At 33.8% G+C, this 26,319-nt stretch overlaps 1 protein-coding gene across 2 annotated transcripts in view; it reads right to left on the reverse strand.

The window, feature by feature from the left end:
- Positions 1 to 6,311, reverse strand: part of LOC149793186 (uncharacterized) — a 105,645-nt gene extending 99,334 nt beyond the window's left edge. For both annotated transcript variants that reach the window (XM_089967139.1, XM_089967140.1), the window contains exon 1: positions 6,200 to 6,311. The gene's annotated coding sequence lies outside the window, so the exon portion shown is untranslated. The remainder of the gene's footprint in view (positions 1 to 6,199) is intronic.
- Between the last annotated feature and the right edge of the window lie 20,008 nt (positions 6,312 to 26,319).

The following is a 26,319-nucleotide window of genomic DNA, read 5'->3' on the forward strand; positions in this document are numbered from 1 at the left end:
GGATTTTGCTCGGCGGCAGATAAATCAAGGAGTAACACCAAAAAAATTAACTGATTTTTTTTTAAAATGTGAAGTTATATTTGTCAAGTGTGTCACAAACCGCAAGTATTATCATGTTCAAAATTACGTTGTTTTAAAACTGTAGACCCATTAAATTCATGTTAGTAATGATTAACCCTTGCGATTTTTTTTTCATTTTTGCTTCTATCACAATCAAATCGATCTATTGTTCGTTCGATCAACAATGTTTCTCGAAAAGAGTATCGATCCTTTGTATTAAAATAAACCCATCTAATTTGGATCAAACAATAAAACAAGAATGTATCCAATTCAACACACAAATTAGTGATGTAGTACACAATGTGTGAAGTGGTACACCTGTTAGGCGAAATAATGTTTTTGATGATCTCCTCAACATACTGTAATTTATCCTGAAATTAATGTTGCTCTATCAGGAAAAAATAAACAAAGTACGTCGTTATGAAGAGATATTTATTCACAGTTAACCTCAGCATGATTATAAATTGAGTATTCAACACCATAACCTGACAACCCACCCACCCACCCTTTTGCCTTAGCTTTGATCCCTTTATTAGTTTTGCCTTTTTTTATAGGTCCCTCGATAACTCGCGCCTCAGTTATAGTGCGGTCAATGTTTCTGGACCCGGATGTGCGCAAGTTATCGAGGGAGAGGTGTATAATGAACTAAAGAAATCAAAGACAAGCTGATGTGCAGTATTATTTGAGATTTCCTAAAAGCAGGTCAGTAATTTAATTTTATCAGGATTCCTAAGCATCAAGTTTCAATATTTTTTCTGCATCAGAAATCAGAGCCATGCTATTGAAAAGTAAACAAAGCAGAAATTACCATTTACTATATTAATTCTCTCTAAATGTATCAAGTCATTTCATTTCAGCTAAATAAAGTATTAATGTATACAACTGTGGAGTGATATAAAATGTCTCAAAACTGTATGCAGGAAAGAAAAACTTACATACCACATCTAGCTGAGCTTAATCAAATCAAAACAATAAACCTAAATAAAAAAACAACAATAAATAAGAACAATGGTGGCCCTTTAACAAATTTAAAATATCTTGATGTGTCAGGAGTGTAGTAACAGCCCTTGTAATATATCAGACACTAATGAAGCAGTTTCTCCTTGAAACTGAACAATAGTACTGTATCTAATTTAACCCTTTAATGAAAAATGACATCTTTCATGGCAAATCTGAATCTTTCTGATTAAGATACATAGTATCCAGGATAGACCAAAAAGCAGGTCTCTGCTTTTTTTTTTTCTGACAGAAAAAAAAAAAGACACCTACTTGTTGGTCTAGTATCCTCTACAACTCAATTTTCATACAGATAAGGACCATGAAATCATTATAACTTTAAACCACATACATCCATCAAAAATATATTATTTCCATAATGAACACTTAACAAGAATTCTCAACTAATACACTGTATTAAACTTTAAATCTTGCTCATGCAAAGTGATCCTACTGGGCTCCAACTCGGAATAGGCCATTTCTAATTGAATTGAATACAAAAACGTGAAATTTCAAATTGTTGCACTCTTTTTCAAGAAAGCTTCATATACATTTTGATCAGATTGTGTGTATATATATATATATGCTGTGTGCTTTGAAATTACATTAAGCATAAAAATAAATAAGCATTACAAAATAAATTCTAAGTACTAATCTCAGTTATCTAATTATTGTATACTTGTTTTCACAGATTTGTCTATTATTTAATCTTATTTTGCTTTCTTATGGGCTAATTTTTTTGAACATAAAGAGTAAGCTTGCCAGTAGCTTCTCGTGGGTTGGTGGTTCTTTAAGGGGTTTTCCTGTGTTCTTCCACCACCATTGATACTGATCGCCATGTACAGCCTATCATATGCTGCAAAAATGGAGTTAAACCCCATAACAACAACAACAACCTAAAAGCTATGTTTGTTTTTATTTTGGTTATGTTTCATTTCTTACCTTGATGAAAACAAACGTTGGATAAGAACTGAAATAATGGATATTTATCTTCGAGATCAACTGTTCAATGAAATGAAACATCATCATCATTATTATTATTATACACAGAACAAAAATATCGGGTGATGTGTCTCACATTGTAGGACTAACGTAGTCCGATAAATCTACCCCACAAATCTGTGTTGATACTGATGGACGATTTTGTGGGTCTGATGTCACCTGTTCATTAAAATATGCAATTTTGCTGCATGCAAATCATTCCGGAACAAACCCACATACACTTTAGACACATACCAGTAATTGGCAACAGCCGTATCAAGCGCAAAATTCAAAATGGCCACAGGACAGATGGTTGTGCTATTCCAGGTGGATTTACAAGTCACCAAACCTATGATTTGCTCAGGAAATATACTCTACATGTCACCTAGTTTTACAATGTAAGACACAGCACATGTTGGTTTTGTCTTAGTGCTATGTCTTACTATCCTAATAACGGCCTTGCACAGCATGCTCCGATGTCACTGACATCAGAGCAAGTAGTCGAAGTTTCAGGAATATCTCACACATTTGGCAGCATGTATCAACACTCTTCCACTAATCTATGTGTAACTAATATACTCACTGTGACGTCTTTATACTGGGGGAATGTGTCTAAATATGACCCTAGCAAATGGAATGTGTCTAAATATGACCCTAGCAAATGGATGCATTTTCATGTTCCGTTGACATACATTTGAATTTGTTGAATGCGACGGTAGTCGAGGTATGCTGAAGTATGTTTAAGTAGGTTCATGTGGCAGATATGTTTCTTGAAGGAAATGAAACATTACTTTACAGTTCCAATAGGCATAATATATTTTTATTTGTTTCGTTAAAGAATAATATGTCAACTTAACTCGAGTTCGGCATTCCCGGCTTTCATTATTTTCCAGTCAACTAAATGTAGGCCAACGAAACTTGAAAACAGGTCCATTTCATTTGTGAGAATTTGAATTTATTACAGAAAAGACATCAGAGTAAGTAAAGTCTGACTAAAACATTATGACTTTACTTTGTAGAAAAGTGCCATTATTTTAGATGCCAGTTCTGAGATATTCCTGAAAATTTGACTTTCGTTACAATGTTAGTTCAAAACACACTACACAGCGCTGTTAGTTAGGCGGTAAGACCGTGACGCCCAAAACATAAATATCAGCGTCAAGGTCTTACATGTAGGACTACATGTCACCAAAAGAACCCTTCAGCCGACTGTAGCTGCACAGCCACAAGAAATACCAGTAAGTGTATAAAATAGGACTAATGTAGGACTAATGTATAACCACGGGCTCATATCATTGCTTAAAACTGCCCTGTCATACATGTACTATATAATAACTACAAGGGAGGACACTTCTCTCCTTTCTCGCACGACCAATTTAAGAACAAACGCCGTTATTTCAAGCCACGTTTTGCGTAGCATAATAAATTTGGTACTGATGTGTAGCTCAGGCATTCGACTGTGTATCCCTATCAAAAGTTTGACTCAATATCATACCTTTAAGGAGAGCCAAATCATTTTTCCATGGCACCGCTCGACATGTACCTGATCGCGCCCGCTTAATATGCAAAAACAAGGCCCTGAATGAAATATTACCTTTTCACTGACCAACTGAAAATAAGTTATTAAATAAATACAGGACGTCATTTTCTTTCAATGACACGAAAGCTTGATTGTATGAAAAGGAAGCTTTTTTATAGCAAGGAATCGGATTATACAGACATACTGTCATTCATTATACCAAACAAGACAGGTTTACCTATACTTAACCACATCATTAATGACAAGTAATAATTAACACACTTTGAAATAAGTCTGTAATAACTTTTAATATGCCCATGTACAGAAAGCATGCCAAGTAAATGAATAACTTAAGAAAATATATTTTCTGAAGACGATATTGAACTATGCTAAAAAAAATTCTATACTTAGTAACACTTATAGGTTGGGTCGGCATGACGTCACAAGCATAGCGACCTACTTTCCGCCATATTGTGGAGGTGAAAACAATTGCTATGTTATGGTGGCGCTCACCAGATAATAAGTACTTTTGAGAGAGTGACGTATGTAAGGTGAAGTAGTTCGCATTTAAAACATGCACAGTGGAGAGAATGTTTGCATACCTCTATGCTACATTAATGTAATGTGGATGATATTTCTTTTGGATATTGTACTTTTGGAAATTTTACATGATTTAAGCACACTGCTAACTAAAATGACTGCTCCCTTGTGTTAAAAAATCAGTCTGAATTAGTCTAAAGTACACTATACATAGCAGCTATTAAAATAGGGAAAATGAATTTTGCCAGACTAGACAATACCAGCTTCTGAAAGTGCAATGAATGAATTACCAAATATATAAAATGTAAAAAAAGTTATCGGCTCTTTTTTATACAAATGACCTCTGAAGTTCAGGAAGTGAAAATGACCAAGTAGAGCTAGCACTTTTTTGAAAGGTGCACATTTGAAGTAAGGCCAAGCTGTATACTCTATAACCCATAGTACACCCATCAATCATACACCAAAATAAAGGGAATTAAAGGTTCTTTGCATTATACCTAAGATATACAAGGTCTTTTTTAAATAGCCAGTATAACCAGTGAGGAAAGCCGGGGACATTCTTTTTCTTTAAATTCCTAACCCTATGCAAAATGCGAAACTGTATAGCGCCACCTAACAGAACAGTAGCGTTAGTTATGTTCAATATGCAAATCATTTTAGTTTACCTGTATTTTGTTTATTATTTCTGTTTTCTGTTCAGAAGTGATGCATAGCCTTCTGTAATATATTTTAGGTTGATAAGGGTGATAGTGGTGTGTACGTGCACAGGAGTCTGACTTTTTATCAACAAAGTATGGCGAAATCTCTAACAACATGAAATCATCTTGTTGGCAATATAAATGAACACAAGTGAAGTGCAAGCGTGACCAACACAACCCTCCGCTCGATTCGACTTTTCTCATGCATCTTTTATCACTTCAAAAACGCAAGAAAACTGAAAAACTACACATATACATTCAAAAGACAGTGACGTATGCATAACTCTCGGACGATCATGTCATGAATCCAATCCACCGAATTAACCTTTATTTTGACCATTACAGTCACAAACTCTCTCTGTTAGAATCCATTGTGTTTGAATGATTTTCTAGAGGTTGCCACCTGGTAAAATTATCTGTTGTTTGTACTGATATTTTTTTCATTACAGAAAATAATAGTGGAGAAGAAAATATGATACTTATATGAGAGATGTATTATTTATGATGATGATGATGATGATGATGATGAAAATGATTGACAGAAGAAGGGAAAAAAATAGGAAAGGAGAATATATTACCGATAAGATAAGCTGATTTCATGTCAGAGATTTACCGTACTTTATTGATAAAACGTCAGACTCCTGTGGTACGTGTCACGTACATGTGTAAACGACAATATACGCCAATTAGTGTCAAGGCAGTTTGAAGGCTGTTTGTTGTATAGTTTGTGTATTGTACACTTTTCATTTATAAAATGAATATAAATGCAAGGTTCATAAGATCAGTTGGCCATTCTTGCAATGTCTTACGTTTACAAAGAGACGCTGGATAGCAATGCTAATGCACGATATTTACATAAACTTAAAAGTTGTGGAAATTAATGATTTTAAATTTTCAGCAAATATTTGGGTAAATTACCCAACAAAATGGCCCGAAGTGACTTCGCCTGATATTTACAACTATCTTACAGATACATCTGGTGAGTTTGTTTTCTAACAAAATATTTTGCTGAAGTAAATTGAACACCTTTTACTCAAACCTATTTTTCTTTAATTAAACTATATCAAAATCTGAAATTTTCAGTCGTTGTTACTTGTGATCCTAATTATTTTTTAAAGTTCTCATTAATTTATGTTTTTCCATAATTATTATTCTTTATTTGTCCTATTAAATCTTAGGCATATTTTAAAATGTTGTACAAATGTCACCCACACGTTTCTCAAGTCCCTATAACAATGGCGGTCGTTTTCACCTCGGCGGTCGTAACTATGCACTGAACATGCCCAGATGTGAAAAAGTGCCCGGATTCCCGACCCAACCTATAGTACGAATATTTTCAAGCCCTAAGTATAGAGTAACCTCAAAACTCTGATACTTAGTTTTATTATTGCCGATAAAATATTACCTTAGTTATTACTCAGTGATTAAATGAAGCATTTAAGCCCCTCTTTGAATGAAATAGATCGCTATTTCCAACTGAAAAGTTCTACCGCTAAGTATAAAATAGCGCTACGCAGTTCTTGTGATAGTCTGGTTCCCTGACCCCTCTCCGTTTCTCCATTTGGTCATGAAATGGAGAGAGGTCAGGGAACCAGACTATTCTTGTGAGTGCATCTAATTTTAGAACCAGGGATTTTTGTTACACGGCCCTACTAAATATTGCTAAGACTAACAAAGCCACACAAAGCCCGACAAAGCCTGAAAACCCACACATAGCCTGACAAAGCCTAACAAAGCCACACAAAGTGCCACATAGCCATGCAAATTCAGATTTAAAATAAGTGTTTATATTGTCAATTATGTTGATGAATCAATTAACTTAGCGGAAAGACTAGTTTTCAACATATTTATACGGACTTAAATGACCGAAAATTGGGCGACAAAGTTCGAATTTCAAACAATTTAAATTATTGATAAAGTATGACACAGTCGTGTTGGAAATGTTTATTTGTTCTTTCCACTTATTATCGAAAGAAAATTCAATTTTGTAATATATGTTATCATATGCAAAATACAACTAAGTTGATCTTCATTAGTTTAATGTTGATACACTTTATTTCATATTTAGCAGCAGAGGAGGTAAACAGACCTTTTGCTAGAACGTAAGTTTTGAAAAAATAAAGCTTCTTACGAAAACGAAAGAAATAAGGTCAATAACGTCAAACCGAAGCCTCCAACTTACCGAGAAGTTTCTGTAATTGGGTTCCTTTTTTTATTTTATTTTTATTTTATCTTTGTCGTTCGTGATTTTCTAAATTTGTATGTGTCTTTTGTTTAGCCGCTTTACGTTTCATTGAGGTCGCACCTCCTCTTTTGCTGTAATATGTGAGTAATTAAATCAATCTCTCAACCAAATATTTTATCAAGACCTATTCGATATCGTGTTCGAGGATCATATAAATTTATTGTTATAAATCCGTGTGGAGCAGATTGTGCTTTTGAAAAGAAGTTTCTGACTGTCAGGCATTTATATGAACCCGGTGAACTTGAAGGTGGTGAAAAAAGGAACGACTGATCCTATTTGAAGTATTATGACACATACAATTTCCAGCGCCGTAAGATCCACGGGTAGACCTGCAATCTACAAATTAGATTTAACTGCTCCTCAACGTGGATTTGTACGTGAACAATTGCAAGTAATTCCTGAAAACACACAATTACCACCACATTCACTTTTGTAAACTAGCACCTCGACGTCGATTTCATTCAAGACAGGTCAGCATTACATTTTCACGTGTATGACCAAAATTACTATTAATTCTATCTACGGTAAAAATTGTCTTGGATTATTTTTTGAATATTACCACAACTTTACTGTGTTCCAGCTCGCATAATGCTTATTCTGTTGTTGTTTTAATGTCATGATAAATTCGGCATCGAGATCAAAGTCGCGCTTATTTATTTTTTTTGTCACACTGTTTATAACTAAGTTTTTTTCTTATTATAACATTATCAATAACATCGCAATTATCAGCAGTTTTTGTGATGTCTATGAAAATTCTCCGCAGCTGATATTATTTTGACTCGAGGTAAACTAAATTTGACCATTCGATACCATCATCGACGATCCAAACAGTTGTATCAGAGATGGTTAATCCTTATGATGAATGAATCGTCATTGCGTATCCTAGCGTCCATTGAGTTTTTTCCATTATAGTTAACACGTTCTCAACACTGACAGGAACTAAAACAATATCGCTTAATACAAGATTTTGTTTTTCTGACGACCCTGGTATATCAACGTCGATATTTTGTCGTCGCGTATCTGCTGGTCGATAATACAATGGTATGGGTAGATATAAAAAATTATATATGTAAAATAAATAATTGTTGTTGAAGTGTATCACGAATCATAAATTCCAAGAATTATTAATAGGAGATTCTAAAATTATTTCAAGCTTTTTTCACACTGAAATTTATTCGGTTATAGTCTGATAAATTTAATAAACTCTCTTAATTCTGGATCAGCTGCTCTATGATCATCAGCTATTTCTTCATAATAATCTAAAAAATTCCTCAGCCATTTATGTGGAGACAATCTAACAAACGGCGGTGGTTGACCATGATCGCCACACATTATTACAGCAGTATGTTTTGTCAATAACCAATCAAGAAATACTTTTAACGTTTCTAATGAAACGGTGCATATTTCATCCCAAACAATAATCCTTGGAATATATTTCTCTCCCATTCGTTCAGGAATCCAATTATCTCCCTTCCATCGAAAGAATTTATCACAAGTGCTTGATTTAATATTTCTTTCTTTCATTTCTCTTGCGAGTCTGTGTATAGGTGTTAATAAAACTATTTTTGAACTATTGTTCAACAAATATTCCATCACACGAGTTGTTTTGCCACAACCTTCAGGCCCAGTGAGATAAACTGTCTAGCTACAGGATCATATACAGATGGTGCAGATAATAAGTTTGATATTTGATTTTGTTGGTAATAAATATCCTTAATTTTGATGCGGCGGATTCAGAATAATTATGTATACTTTTTTATTTTATTCTCCATTCACCCCATGATGCATAAGTACCGATACGTAGTTGTTCTAGCAGTCCTGTATTCTTGTTGATATAAAATGAATCCTTACCAACTCTAAAAGCAAACCCAGACACTATATTTATCATCTATAATAGATGTATGGAAATATACGCAAGCATTGAAGATCTTAAATGTGTAAACTGCGGTGACTCACCATCAGTATAACTCACAAATGTACCTAATTTAGTCCCGTCTGATAAATTAATATTACTTCGATTTATTAACGTATTTCTATTCGTTGTATCAGCAATTATAGAATCTACTCCAACATCACCTATAATCAATCTTGTACAATGTCGTTTATGATCATATGATCCTCCTTGGGTGAATTTACAGAGTATTTTTCTGCCAAGATCTTTGCGATTTTATTCTCAAAATCAGTTATATCAGGATTTTCATCATCACAATATTTCTTTTGTTGTGGCATACAAACATCTTTATGCGGACGATACGATATAATTGCTTCACTTACCGTTAACAATAATGGTATTTTTACATAATACCGTTATAATACTCTTGGTGCCCACATTTTTCTGAAAAATGTTTGCCAAACCAGGTATAACAAATCGGATAAAGATCTTCGGCAAACTTAAATGACTCGATACAAGCGAATCCAGTCAAGTAAATATCCGGTAATGGACCACATATGGATACTTTGGTCATCTCGTGTGTTAGATGTCCAAATCGCTCAAAATATTTAGAACACTTTCCCATACCAAGAAAACTTCTGGGATAAAATGCAACCATATCAACCGAAATAATATCCCAATAAATTGTATTTTGTATTCCATATTCCACCGTGTCCGTATTCGGCACAACTGCGTTGCATTTCTTCAAGAAAATCCAATCGTGTTGGTTTCCAAATTAAGCAGCAACTGACGAAACGATAAAACAATTACTCAGTAATTTGTTGAAATTGTGTTCAAACTTGTACATAATTGTCGATTATCTGCCAAGTTTGTTAAGTAAGAAATTAAAGTTTCATTGCGGTGACAAGTGTCAGGAATGATTTGAGAAATTAAAACCCATCATTAAAAGTGGACCAGTTCTTTCATCTCCAAACTTTTGAAAAGGATTTAAAATGTCTGATTATGCAAGGAATGTAGTGGTTGGTGGAGAATTGATTCAAAAGATAAAAGTGGTTTGGACCATCTTGTGTATTATTTTTGTAAAACAAACTAAACAATTACCAAATAAATTATTCCACAATATATAAGGAATATATGGCTTTGATACTGGCTTTGCAACACTTAAAAGTGAATACAAGATCAGCACTTATTATTGAATGATTTCAACCAAGTTACGTTCATTAGAAAAACCAGAGATTTTTGATTCTGAGTTTATTGTTGCAGGGATAGAACACTGACGTTAGGACCTACAAGGAGAAAGATTGTTTTATTCCAGATGCACTATATTAGTTTTGTTTTGTTTGAATTTTGTGTCATTCTTAAGAATCTCATTTTTAATTGTATTTATTATAGTATCACATATATAATTAACTAAGATATAAAAAATATTTATTCTGCAAATCTTTCATTTTTTTTATGAGGGAATATTTTATGTGTAGTTAAATAATATTGTGTGCTTGTCCGTTGTCGATAATAGAAGCAAGAGTTTCTGCCTACCTGACTTTTGTTATTGTTTTTGGATACCTGGTAAAAACTGAGTTCCAGTCCTAACATTATCTACGACACTCTTTTCAATGATGTGAACGAGTTAAATTGAGAAACGTAAGAAATAAATATGGAACTGGATGCAATGAATCACCAAGCAGACCAACTATTATGGTATTTTTCATCCAAGTGTAATAGTTACAATGCAGGCGAAGAAACTTGAAAACTTAAAGGAGAAACTGATAAAGAAATAGATGATATTTAGAAAGTAAAAATGTCCAACAGTACAGTAGCCGTTTGATTTTCACCCTCTTGTTTCTTTGCTGCTACTTCTTCTTGCTGTTGTTGCTGTTGGTTTTTCTTACCTCTTCTTGTTGCTGTTGCTGTTGCTGTAGGAGAAAAGCTTGTTCCGCTTCCTTTTGTCGTTGCATAAATTTCTCCAATTCTTCTTTCTGTCTCTGTCTAAAATTCTCCACTTGCGGTAATAAAGAAGGTAACGAAGGTTCTGGAACAAATTCTTGCGAGGTAAGAAAATCCACAAAATCCCAGTGTACCTCTTCTGAAAGTAAGTCCGGGTTCCCTTGGGCAGTCTCCCCTGCTGGTGCACCCCAATGGATCGTTTTCTGAGTTTCCGTCATGTTGAATCACTGTCGCATAGATTGACTGCACACAAGCGCTAACGAATCTATATAGACCACGTGACGTCACAGACTGCTCTCTTCGGATTGGATGCGAGCTGACTGAATTTTGTAACGCGTGTTCGGATTGGTGAATGAATTCAATCCGTTTCAATCCTTCCTGTACCTATAAATAAGCACAGTTCACTGCATTGATTCACCTATTCTCGTCGCTTCAAGATGTGGACCACAGTTGAGTCATCCACCCTTGTGTCTTCCATGATGTTTAGGACGGACATGCTCATGTATGTCAGGTCAAAGTGGATTGTTGTTGATAGGACAGATACTAGTCAATGGATGAGGAGAGTTTACATAGAAAGACAAGGATGTCTCAAGAGGGTACTTGTGTATGGACCGGTAGTTAAAAGGAGTTTAAGAAGAAGAAGAAGAAGATATGACAGATGCCATCTATGTTAATATTAATATTAACATAAACCCAAAGGCCCTTTTCAGGGCCAGCCATATTTCTCGAAAAGAGATAGCCTTTCCATTGCCTACCCCTTTTCTAAATTTAAATTTAAATTTAAAAAAAAACTTTTTAAAAAAAAAAAATCCCATATTCAATTCCCCTTGTCCCTAGACAAACCTAAACTCTATTCCCATGTTAATTTCCCTTGTCCCTAGACAGACCCAAACTCTATGTTAAATTCCCATTGTCCCTAAAGTGACCCACGATTTTTCTCCATGTTAAATTTCCATTGTCCCTAAAGTGTCCCAGGGGTCTTTTTAATGCTAAGTCCCATTGTCCCTAATGTATCCCACTTAACTACTTAGGTGTCTATTATCTTAATGCTTCAACATTATCTTATTGAATTAAAAACATTTCTGACATTAAATTACTGAATTAAAACATTTTTCCATTTTCGTTTCCGTGTATTGTTATATGAATACGTGAGTGATGCACTTATTTTCTATCTTGTCAGGAAAGAACGATAGAGAAAATATCGATCAATACAGGCTAAAGTAAATAACTGTACAAAACGTCGAACAATACTTTCTAATTATTGTCATATCGTGCAAGATAGTATATGTTTAGAAATGTAGTACGACTAACGTTTAATAGATTGTGATTTATTGAGGGATTCGTATGTTAAAAGGTTACTTGACACAATAAACAATTTTGATCATTACAAATGCCATAATGGAATGTTGGAAAGGACATCCTATAATTGTTTGAAAGTAGTACTTTTAAAATGACACTATTTCCTGTATTAACATACAGTAACAAGAATAAGCCGGAAGAAAAATATTTGACTGGAATATAAGGGAATATGTCTTTCTTACACATAGTATTCTGCAGTTTAACGATCAACATTCTTTCAGAAGGTAGGATCGTATCAGGTATAATTGGACAACATGTATCTTTTTCATGGACATTCAACATTATAAATAATGATGTTATCTCTGTCCTACATAATGAGTCACCCATCCATCGTTTGTTTCCCAATAACAATCCTCCTGTTCCACATGAATCATCTCATCGAGTGAGTTTGTCTGTAAATTACACGCCTGAAAAAATAACGGTGACAATAAACGTTTGGAACTTAACCGAAAATGATGCAGGGACGTACAGGGTGGTACGAACATGGAATTTAGAAGATTTGGATGACAGTGTTAATCTACAAACGGCTGGTATGTACCTCATAATGTATATAAACATTTAGATTACGTAATCTCAAAAGCATTCTCCAACGCAAAACTGAATCAGATAAGGTTTTGCAAACTGCAACATTTACACAAAATTTAGAATGTATTGCATATATTTTTCTGTAACGTACATTGTTACAATAAATGCAATATTTTTGTTTCTGGTGCCTTATTAGGAGAAACAATATATTCGTACTTAGGTAGTAGCACCCGTGTCTCATACTACTCTTTAATTATAAATATTCACAACATTCTTTAAGCGTGAATATGTGTACATCAACATAAATATAATTAACTCTCCATGTGATGCCTTTAGAGAACTGTTTCAAGTTACCTCATTTTCGTGCTTACACGCCACACGTTTTACCTCCGATTGAGACATAGCTCATGCATCCCGGGTTTATTTCTAAGGTTTGTTTTATAATAACCATTCTTGGTCATAATTTTAATCAACATACATCAGGTGTCAGTTCTTAGAACATTCTGATAAAGAGAGACACGGATCAGTTTGGTAAATATGTACAACTGTTAGGCTAAAACAGCGTTCAAACATAACTCTTGCGCGTACGAAATACATTATCATCAACTACACCAACAAACGATTTTTGAAGTAATTTCGATAACCCAACGAACTGAACCGCGACTGAATTTGATATTTGTGTACTCCGATATCGTCGAGTGCAAGGTAGCGGGAAGCAGCATATCCGTTTCCGAACGTCATTTCTTTCAAGCTAGATTCAGCCATAGCCCTTACGATGAAGGTAAACAGGTATTACTTTCACCGATAGTTTTTACAGCCTCAGTTTCTTCCTGTGAGTAAATAGTATCGAATATTAACACAAAATAAGATCTTGGACAAAATATTATATTATCTAAAGGGAACATCACGGCGAACCTACATTGAATTGTAGAAGATGTCTCCTGTGTACCGAGGAGTTGCTCAACAACGAGGACATGCGCTGAAAGATTTATTGAAATCTGACTTTTGTATAGTTTGACCAGTCTTAAAACCTATGGTGAATCAATAACTGACTGCTTTGAATGACGCGGCCTTTAAGCAAGCAAATAATTTCTTCCAAACATCCACCCACCTACGTACTACAATAAAGACAATGCAGACAAATACGTCGAAAATCCTTCAGAATTCATAAACACGTCAAGAAAAAAAGAAGATAAGAAAACCCAAAGATTTAGACGTTTTGATTATCAAAACATATGTTGCACAGAGATTCTTGCGAATGATCTTAAACAGAACTCGATATTTTTGACATGCGACTGACGATGCAAGAATTCTAGCAAGAAGACATTAATCTTGGGCCTATCTTGACCACCTTAGCTTCAATCAAGTATGAAATCAAGGGACAAACGGAAAATTACATTGATATGAAAAGCAATTACATGTATCGGAATGTCAATTTCCTAAAAATCGACCCAACCAATCCAGGTGCTTCCGTCAGTGAAGTGGATTTACACCTAAACAACAGCAGCAATGACACAAACAAGTACCACGTTTACCTCATTAATATCTGGACATATGTAAAAGAGACTAAGAAATTCATCTCTGTACATCAGTGATGTGGAATGCTAACACTTTGTCTGCCTTCGACGATACAGAATTGATAGAAGATGAATATCTTCAAATTGTTGGATTTAGCTGAACAAAATCAATCAAGGACGTAGAATAGAAAGGGTCGATCGTTAACACTTGGAGACAAGGTTGCAAGACAAGCATTTGTTGAACGACGTGCATGTACCTATAATACTGAACTGAAACAGTACATGTTCGATTGATAGCATGTGGTAACGGGCACACAATTAATATAGAAGCCTGATGTGTTAAGTCTTTTGTGAAGTGTGAAAGACGTTATTCAAGCTCTGACCAGAACTTAGGTCAAATATATTCTACTCTACAAACTTATGAATTGAGGGAATTATGTGTACGTTTACTATACATGATATTGAGGTGACGTTTGCTAATATCATAATACGACGGCGGCCAGTTAGTTGGATTAGATAAACGTTGTTTTGGTCCGTTTAGTTTTTGTTGATTTTATTAATATGAAGATTAGGATAATTTCGGACATCCACAGAGAGAGCGGTCCAAAGACAAATGGTAGATGGAAAATAAGGACGTAAAAATCATGTCTTTTAGGGATTTTTGTGAGATTTACATAGACGATAATGAGATGCCTCATATATCCTTTATGAACAAATGTCTCCAAAATATTTAGGTACTTGATTAATTGTTACGGAATACATCGTGCACTGTCTTTTATTTTTCATTCTTTGTACAGTTCCTCAAACAATTTCTGCATAAAGAGACTCTCTAGAACAATTAATGGGTGGACTATCGATTTGTGCTACTTTGCTCCTTAGTATTTGTTTTAAAAAAAAATATTTTTTCTACTTTCAGTGAAGCTATTATTCCAGACGTTAGTAAACATATTTTAGTACTAGTCACATGAAGAGTGTAAATTTCTTAGCCAAAGTTGATCATACGACTAGTCCAGTTTGCATAAAAAAATAATGTTACACATAGGTGTCTATGATTTTTAACAGGAAGAAATTTCATACCATCAAAAGAGTACTTCAGAAAAGAATAGTCAGTCTTTCTATTTTCAAGTAATACAATGTCTGTGTTTGAAATATTAAAACTAGCAAGTAAGACGTTTGTCCATACATTACACTTTTCAACCCATTGTTATAATTTGTAATACTTGTAAAGTGTGTGTAGCAGTTACTGAGTTCCAGATTGATATTTATAAATAAAAGCATTTTTGTTCAAATATTATATAGGACTTTGAATATCATTCTTTTCAGAACCCTTGAGCACACACCTCAATAGAGACATGGGTCTATAATTAGATGATAGCGTTTTATCTCACGACATGTGGCCTAGTTGTCTAAGGCACTCGTATGTACAGATCATCCACATATCTCACCTCTATCCACGTGAGTTCGATTCTCGGCTTGACCAAAGTAGATGTATAAGAAAACCTGCCAGTAGCTTCCTTGTATCGGTGGTTCTTCGCGAGGTCCTCACGTGTCCAGCCATGCTCCATATAAAGAGAACAGTGTATCCCGGATTATGTTAGATGTATATATCGTCCACTTCATTATTTATCAACTATTATCAAATTCCCAACATACGTTGAAATAATGCATTAGGTTTGTTATGTTCCATATATTTCCGGGTAAGCGAACACACATGACCCGAATGTTTTTCTATTCTTCTTCTAAGTACAGATTGTTGGCACTTTTTGTAGGATTCAGTTAATACAGCTTGTTATATTTTATTTGTGTTTCGCAGTCCAGATATATCTATATCCTATGCCCTATATGTATCACATATACTAATTGCTGATATGAAGTGTTTGAGTCAGAACTAGATCTAGACATCAGATTCATTTCTGTAACTTATTAAAACCTTAATAAGTGACACCTCGGACACTGCGACATAAATAATAGGCATCACTTAAGTCATAACATTATAAGTATTACCTATTCCTTCATCATTCCTGACATAACGATTTATTTGTTGCAAATTGGTAAATATAATATTCCATCCTACTAAATCTCTCCTGGGCAAATCTTTTGTAAATGAATGCATCAGATTACGAGAACGAAATTCTAAAATGTGATCGATGATTGTTTTTTTCTGATGAAAAAGAATGACATACTTGTAAACACGCTGCTGTTAAATTAGAACTTATAAGTAGCATTGGCAAAACCAAACTTTGAATGCCAAAGTTTGCGATCCTGCTCCAAATTGGACATACATCGTGGAGTAATTAGGTGTATTCGGCATATGTTACTGTTGTGGAATTCCAAGATTTGATGCATGGTGTTGCAACTTATGTAGCCTTCTAGATCAATTATTTTGATGTGATCTTTTCATAATAATACAAGAAATATTATTTTTCAATCCTAATGAAGAAGATTAATACATTCTATCAAACACTGCGACAAGCATTGCTTAAAATGCCAGTTGAGGGTTGGGTTGCGTCGGAAGCTGTGCAGGAATGAGTGGATGCGCGGGGGATGGAATGGCTTCTCTGTATAGTTGTGGATGTTATCACGGTTTTCAAATATAGAAAAAGTTGTGGACTATGTTACTCGATTCGTCCTTTTATATTTGTGAATGCCTTGACGTGTGATATTATATGCGTTTGTGGTACTATTCAGCACACTTATGCACACACCATCAAGATGAATCACAAACTGTGGGCTCTATACATCTATTTACAGATAGGTACTCTTCCGTTTCAGAACACAGTTTAAGTTCTGTTTAGTTACATCATTCATGATCAAATCATGTCGTATTGCACAAAACTAACGTAGAGTTAAATATTCTTAAACACCGACGATGTAAAACTTAATTCTCATAGTTAATCAATATATATAGCATTTAGATTTGAAACATTTGATCGTCATCCATTTCACTTTTATATTCGTCTCCTCTCATTACAATATGTAGTAAATATGTAGTAAAGTTACCAACTTTATTTAACGGCTCATTATTGCAGTAAAATATCTTTCTTACGTGCTGTAGGTTATTGTAAATATAACGTCTTATGACATGTTTAATCTATCTGCTACATTTGGTTGATAGTTTTCCAGATTTGTAGATGATATTTAATCTTTTCAAGTGAACAGTTAAAAACAATTTATTGGTTCTTCTGGTTGTTCTGGATGCCTGTATTGTATAAGGCAGTGGTAATCCATGTTGGGCATGTAGCCAATATCCAATTTAGAATAATTTCGTTTTTAAATTATTTAGCTTTTATCTCAGTGATTTGCTAAAGGTGTAGAATCATTTATCTAAATGTTGGACAAAGTTTCCACCCCTAATGAAATGCATGCCGCTATCTGTCTTTATATCAGGAATATAAATCCCTGTAATATTTTTATCTTTAATTCACTTTTGTTACAACGTGTTTCGATTGCTATGACATAATATAACAGACAACTAGCAAACGTTTTCTGGAAGACTTTTCGATGTTTACTATATTTGTTTTAACACCAGTATGGTTTGCCTTTTTCCAGCATATTATTATAAAATAATTTTCCAATTTACAGAAGATTGACCCCAAGCCATTCGTTTCTAATACATTATCTACAAAGCTATATTCTATTTGATCATTTATTTTCTCTCAGATTTTCTCTTTGATTCAGTAGGACCCTGTAATACCTATTATGCTTTGAATATTTAATATCTTATAGCTCTACACATTTTTCTTTTTCTTAAACATCTTTCATTAATAATTTTTTGTCTTCGATGCAATTTATTATTCGTTTTTGCAAGAGCTAACTACTCACAATTGAATAATCGGTATTGAACAAAACTATAAAACTCCAATATTTCAAAAAGTTAGAGTCTCATTTTCAATTATATTCCAAATTAAGTATTCCTTCTTTAATGAAAGATGTCACGTCTCTATATGAAATATGTTGTGATAAAGTATTTTTAAAGTATATTTTATTTCTATTTTGAATCTGTTTGCATTTACGTCACCATATCCTGGAGATTCTCTTTTATTCAATCTCGTCGTCGCTTCTTTTCATTATGATCAAAATATTTATATATAGCATCAATCTGTATATTTCGTTTGTTTCATAAATTTATTCATGTATTTATTTAAGAATGACATTGTGTATATTTTCCTTTAATTTCTTACAATTAGATTTTTTTTGAAAGATCTTTCTTTATTTATTTCGGTTTCATTGCTGTATAGTCCCGTTACTTTTATACACGTCTTCACATTTAATAGCTCTTACCTTCATTCCCTCCACCGTTACTTATATTAACACATTAGTTTCCTACTTTTTCCCTCTATTGTTCTTATTTCTACAAACAATATTTTTACAAACATTTTTAGTTGTTGTTGAAATCTTTATATTAATTCTTTCCTATTTACTTTAGCTAAAAATAATAATTTTCATATATTCCACTGTATATTTATTAACGTTCTCAATTGATAATTTGGTGTTTCCGATAATGTCAGTAATCTAATCACTAAAACATTATGAACAATTGTTCTGTACCTGTATTCATTTATTGATCTTTTATTCTCTTTTGTTGGATAATTTCTAAAACGTGCTACCTTTGATGTGTTTTACTCTTCAGTTTGTTTTGCATAAACAACTGCGTTAAAATTTTCGTCGGTATATGGTCTTAACTTTGCATGTTATTGTCATTTTTGATGTTTTGAATTTTTTAAGCTGTTTTAGTAGTGGCTTTGATTTTATTGTGCAGTTTTATTGAGGCACATTTGATCGATCTCTCTCTCTCTCTCTCTCTCTCTCGCTTTCTCTCTCTCTCTCTCTCTCTCTCTCTCTGTTAAAGTATTTTTTTCTCAAATTGTATCGTGCGAATGCTACGAAAAGTTCTTTTTTGTTTTATTTGTTTGCCTTTTCGGTGTGTGATCGCTGTCATTTTCCTCAAGTTCTGAGATCATTGCAGTATGTGCTTGTGTTTCTAGAATTTCAAATTGTTTAGTTGCGGGAAAATATTGTTTCCACAATGTATATTTGTGGGTCTTTAAGCTTTTGTCTTTCTAATCTTTTTCTTTAATCAACTTGTCTGGGCTTCAGGTTTCTAAAGTACACTGACCTTGTCCGTCAGAAGGAAATAAATCAGAAGAACAAAAGATAAATTAACATAAACATTCTGAAATTCACTTTCAATAGCTGATAAAAAAAATGGTGTCAACTGCATGCAAAATAATTTCAATAATGTGTAAATATACACATGCTTCAAAATGGTTGACCGCTATCACTATTACTTAAAAATTCTTTGAATGGTAATATCATTCTAATTTAATTCAGGATTAAAAAGAATAAAAGTAAAGAAAACTTTGCTACTTGCTTCAGTCCATGTGTAAAGAAAGCAGATTTCTCACTTAGGAATCTTAAATAGGATATTATGTCCTGATGCATTTTGAATATATTGTATTTTTTTTCTTTTTTTCTTTTCTTACCATTATTAATAAGTTTAGCCCAAGGCCCAATGAGCCTTTATTAAACATAGAAATGCGCAAGAACCATTCTTTGTTTCTAAAAGAGTGTGATACATCAATGTATAGTTTGTATCATATTCTTCTCTGGAAGCAGTTTGGTTTTAATTTAAAATGTTACTATGGTCCAGAATGTTGGTGAGTCTACTATTCAACAGAGTAGCGATCAATTTGCCAAAGCAGCTAAGAATTATTATAGTCCGAATTCTCCAGTAATGACCTGATCCCCATTTGGTTTTAAAACTGGTCGAATGAACACTAAATACCTGTACATGAGATAATAACCAGCATCAAAAATGACATTTAATAATGAAACGTATACATGCATTAATGTGTTTATTGAAGATTCATTCAACAGCTGGAGACGAATTCAAGTTATTTTAATATAGTTTAATATCTCCTGCAAAGTATTGAGGTCGTTGAAACATTCAACATCGTCTTGAATATTTACCTATTTTTGAATTATACTTTCATTTTCTATGCAAGCAAAATCTATATATTGGAAGCACGAGAAAAGATCATCTATACTCGGGTATTCCTACTTTGATTATTTCTCTTAACTACTCAACACTTTCCATAACATCCATGTATTTTCAATCATGCAGTTGCAGCGGCCTTTTCTGGGTTGAGAGTTTGTATTTTCTAATGATTAAAGTTTTTTTTTAATAAAAAAATTAGTAAACCTATTTATGCTGTTTGTTATAGGGCATTTGATGTTCATTGTGAAGTCTCAATTATATTTTTACCGCATCAGCTAGGTACAATATCTGGTTTCCATTTTCATCTGAAGAGTACAGCGACACTTTGCTGTGGGATAAAGCTATGTGTAGTAATGACAAACTAGGCAAAAGGACTGAAAATCGATCATAATTTAACACAAAATAAGCTTTAATTTAGGCACTAAGGGGGGGGGGGCAAGTAAGTAAACATAATCAATGCTAATTGTCTGTATTTTTATAATTGTTCGGGTCCAAACATTTTTGTTTCTCATCGAATGAAGGAGATAAGCCATACAATATTCACTTTTTTCAGGGATCTATCATAACACAGCCATAGCAACTATCCGTGAGGAAACAGAAGGTACTGATTTTGCAACCACAATTATTTTCCATTTCCTATTCAGAATCTTTAAACAGTTAACGATCGCGCTGCCTATGCTATGTTGATATCTATCTATCTATCTATCTATCTATCTATCTATATATATATATATATATATAGAGAGAGAGAGAGAGAGAGAGAGAGAGAGAGAGAGAGATTAATAATATAACCGAAAAAACTGTTTCCACAGAATTAAGCGTTTTCTCTAAATTACCAGCAAATATATATTGCTTCAACTTTGACGCTTTGCCATGATTAAAACATGAAACTGCTGAGAAAGAACATATTTTATTGGTTAGAAACATTGCTTGGGGACCGAATGGGAAGGCAAATATTTGTAATCAAAACTTAAAATGTCCACGTTATATCGGATACACCTAGCTACAATTCTAAGCAACCAGAATATAAGACTCAGAAGCAATATGCATGCTTCGATAAAGGATAACATTTCACAGAGTTTTCACTTATCTCTTTCAGTGAGCATTTATTACACGAACACATTGATGAGCAAGAAAGAGGATAAAGAAGGTACATTTGTTGAAACTAATACTCTTTCCCCTTTACTTCATTTGGTAACCTTTTCTAGATAGCTGAATTCGTTCTTACAATAATTTGCTGGATGTCATTTGGAAGTAGTTTTCGTAACAAACTAAGTGAAACAAGAATACGTGTAACCTCGATGGCTGAATAAGAACCTAAAATGTATCTATGAACGAGTTTTCATTTAAAATCTCTTAATGTTGAAATAATGAATGGCAGGATAAAATGATTGTCCATGTTTGTCGGATAATAATTGACAATGAGTCTATTTGTATCTGATGGTATATCAATACATCAAGAACAACACAACAATGATGATACTACTACCACAAACACTACTACTACTACTACTACTAACAGATTTAATCTAATCCGAAAATTATGTGTTGTTTTCTCCACTTGTCGGCAGTCCTCCTATTTAGTACGTTTTTATTATATATTTTCGACAGATGAAACCATTGTGCATTTTAGACAAATGGCAATAATGTATATGTGAATAAGATAGCTAATCCACATAGTATTTGCTTTGTTTCTTCAGGAACCAATCCTTACACGACCACTGCTTTGAGCCACAAAGATAATGAAGAAGGTACTTTAATGTAAAGAAAAAATTACTTTCCATTTTGAAAATATAATTGTACAAGAACGGTTGTGCAATCCTATCGTTGATATTTTCTTAACCATTTGCTGAACTTGGATGGCTTTATGTTTGTAATTACTTTTCGTTACGAATTAAGTTAAAAAATACGTTGCCTACAGCCTAAAAAGATGGTTCAATATTGACGTAAATTAGTCAGATCACTGTTACTCATGTAAAACCCGTTAAAGCTGAAGAAAACGTACTAGAGTAAAAAACACCACATTAACGAATATTGTTATGCCGAGGGATATGAACACAGATTATATATATATATATATATATATATATATATATATATATATATATATATATATATATATATATATGATTCTGAGACTCATTCTTGAGAAGGAGGCTCGCATTATAACAACTCCGATGTTCACTACACTGTTTTACTTTACACATAATTAGTATAGGTGAGACAGAGCAATGGCAGGCTCGCGTAGTCTTTCGTCTTATTAAAATGCAGATTACTTATTTTACCTAAAGATCGTTTTTCCCCTTTTTCCCCTTTTCAAAATAACTTTTCAAAATAAACATAATATGGAAATAGGAAATATTAAACTTTTTTCGACACTAAGACTGAAAAGGTAGAAGAGAACATAATTCTCTTGGCCCACCGAAAGCCTTGACGTCAGCTCCTTGACTGTAGGACAGAAGTCCAAATATACCCCAAGCCTTAGTGACCAAAGGTATAGTTGTAGAGGATATAGTTGCTCTCCAGAATGGATAGTATTTTTTCTTTACAATCGGAGGGATACCAATACCCTCGATAGGGAAAAGATTTTAAAACATTGGAAAAGACTTTAAAAGTTGTAGCAAAAGTAGAAAAACTAGCCACTGTTGGGGGCTTTCCCTTGATCAACACAGAGCTGCTCAACTTCTTCTGTGTGATTAGGTTTCGTATCAAATCCAGTTGCGGAGTGGTGGGGTGAGAAGTGGTATTTGTCACAACCCATTAACAAGGTATCATGAGACTGAGTCGATGCCGCGGAAATGTGGAAACCCCGTCTCCATATCAATAACCAATCAGGATGAAACATATGCAGCAAAGACATCCGAAATAATACATTATGAACAGGAACATGAATGTAAGCATTATTGAACGATGTACCCGAACCTAAACCAGAACTAGAGCCAGAATAAACCCAAATTCAAAATCAAGATCAACCACATGATAAATACGAATCAGAAAAATATAGAGACAGATGACTTTGAAAATAAAAACGGAAAGAAAAAACAAGAAGGAACAAACATCCTTAAAAAGAAAAATGAGCTCAACAAAATTAGTATAGCACATGGAAACTCCAAACTAAATACTGGACGAGCCAACTTTCCAGGACAAAACAAAATAAGAAGTATGTCTCCTTGTCTATGACAATCTAAATGTATAAGTGGAAGAGCAAAGTGCATATCTATCCTTGGGAGAGGAGGTATACAAATATGAAGGGGAACGTGCCTACAACCTCAACTCCGAAGTCATCACAGGAAAGGAAAAAGAAAAAGAAACCGGAATTAAAGGAAGACACATATTGAATGTATACGTGTCGTCATGATTATATAAAAGAAAATAATCTAGCAATATTCATTTGATAAGTTTATTATAAGGCATAAGTTTGACTGGATAGATACAAACATAGACAAGAGTAGAGCGTTGATAGCACTTTATAAAACTTTGGGATTCGTTCCATACTGTGATTTTTATTTAAAATCCTTCAATTTGTTTGCTTTTATATTTTGTATTTTAGGAACCCTTTTTGAATCAATGAATATATCTCAAGTTTACGTTTTTTGTTGCATAGTTTAAACCCCTTGGACCCAATTAGAAATTAGCTCGTCTCAGGCTTTGAATTTCATTTTAATATTTTCGAAATTTTATTTTTTCAGAAATGTTTGTAATTCAGTAGATTGTTCTGTTTTCAAATTTTAGTTGTCTCTAGTATTTTAATTTCTAGTTGAAAAATTTAAGTGAAACCATCAAGCTTTCACTATGACATCCAAAGTAGAGAATTTTACTGTAGATTCCACACAAGAGGGGTTAAAGTTTGGTTCAGACCACTTTTTTAGGACATGCTCTCCTAAGACAGCTGAATAAAGAAATGAGGGGAGAAAAAGAGAAAAGGGCAATAAAGAAAATCAAACGAACAGAGAGAAGGATGAAAAGAAAAGTTTATATTTCTCAAAAGGGATGTAATTAAAGTACATAAAGCATCAGCACATATTTGGATGAGCGAAGGCTTTAGGTTCATTGGACATGGAAGTAAAAATGAGGAAGCTTCTGCTTAGGATAGAAGTAGAACTGACGCAAATACGTAGAAAGATTAAAGAGTTGGAGAATCATGACAGTAATGACCTTGAACCTTTAGAGCAGGTAGCTAGTTAGCACAGATGATGATTATTCTTTGATACACCAAGTTCCATTTGTAATACATCATCCTCCAAAGAGGGTCTGGTAAGAAACCGTTTAAGTCTTGTCTGAGTACTTACACGATTCAATCTAGTATAATTGCAAAGATTCAAATTTCTGATGGGATGGGTCAGAAATTCTTATATATTCCCACCTGCACTGGTTTTAAGAAGAGAGGCACGTTATTTCTGAGTGATAAATGGTAAAAAATAATCAACAGCGTTATTACAGATCTAAACGGTCAAGGTCGCAATCACGTGTTGAGAAAGATAGGGTTGTTGGGGTTAGCTTACCACAGTTCGACTTTGTTACGGAAAATTACGAACCATTCATTTGAAAGGGTTCATTATCACCTGTTGATAAATTTGATAAGTCTATTCCTATTAAGATATTAAGATGCACAGAAGCCTCTCAGAGTCTTTTGTTAGTAATTAATTTGCCCTATTCTGAGAATTATTCTTTTAGTGAAAGTGTTCGAATACAAGGAAAAAAGATTTGTTAATGTACATCTTCGTTGTTTAATTTTTTATTAGACTGAGTTTCGAGACCAGTGAGTAAGGAGTTGTTACCTCTTTGCCTGTTTAAGGAGCTCATTTCTTACTAGGCAGTGACCTAGCTGGAGATAAGGTAGTGTATTCCGTTTGGATCTGTCAAGCCTTGTGTTGATGAAAGAGTTGATCTTATTGAAGTATAATTGATTGGTTTATATCCAGCTTGCGCAGTTACCAGAGCTCTGGCAAAGCATTCTCCTGGGAATGCAGTTATTGATCGGATGTTATTCCTTATGTAACACCTTTAGGGATCAGGATTTTAATGAGGTCACATTTGCTTCTTGTTTGAATCAATCAGGACGTATTGATGACAGTGATGTTCTTTGGCAGCACATTCTCTTAATTCTATTCAGGGAGATAAATCAATCACAAGTTGTCTTACAGGAAGAAGATTCTGAGATATCTTCTTCCTTCAGAGGGCTATTAGTGAAACCGATGCCAGACAAAAAGGAACTTGTTACTCGTTGAACAATGGGGTCCTTACGAGAAAATGGAGACAACTTAACGCACCCACAAGTGATGAGTGGTCAGTAAGCTATTATATTGTGTTTCTAGTCGTATAGACAGGAAATTGTTAGTCTAGCCCACAAAACGTCACTGTCTCGTGATGTAAATATCAATATCACTTATCACACGATGTTAAATCATTTCTGGGCAGAAAATTAAAAGTGATGTTTCTAAATTTTGCAGATCTTGTCATGTTTTTAAAATGGTTGGAAAACCGAATCAGAAGACACCTAAAGCTCATATGCAACCTATTCCAGCGCTTGACGAGCTATTTAGTAGAATAATGGTATATTGTGGCCGCAATCTACCTAAGACCAAGTGTTTTAGATTATTCCATTGGGGAATATTAAAACAAGACCTTAGTAGCAGCTTAGGTAAAGTCTATCACACATTTTGGCCTTCATAGAAATTCAGGTGTTCATTTGTTGCTGTTTCATCTTAAAGAATCAGCTGAAGATTATTTTCACACCATGTATTATGGTCCATATAAAGTTAGAAGGAAATTAAGTGGTTTGATTTACGTATTCGTACTGCTGGATGGCAAAATAAGAATGATCTGGTCATGGTAATATGTTCATATTTTAGGAATATTTTGCCATATAGATCATTTAGTTAATTTAGCAGTACCTGTCCAGCCCACGCAACATTTGAACGAAGCAAAAAATCGGAGAGTGCGAAATTGAAAATACTAATCTTCTCAATTCTGAAATCTTGGAAAAGCTGGACCTGAAAATTTGGTACCTGCTGCCACAAGAGAAGAACTAACTGAAACATCTACT

Source organism: Sinohyriopsis cumingii, chromosome 8, assembly GCF_028554795.1.
Source record: "Sinohyriopsis cumingii isolate HCF-2022 chromosome 8, ASM2855479v2, whole genome shotgun sequence".
Taxonomy (NCBI): Eukaryota; Metazoa; Mollusca; class Bivalvia; order Unionida; family Unionidae; genus Sinohyriopsis; species Sinohyriopsis cumingii.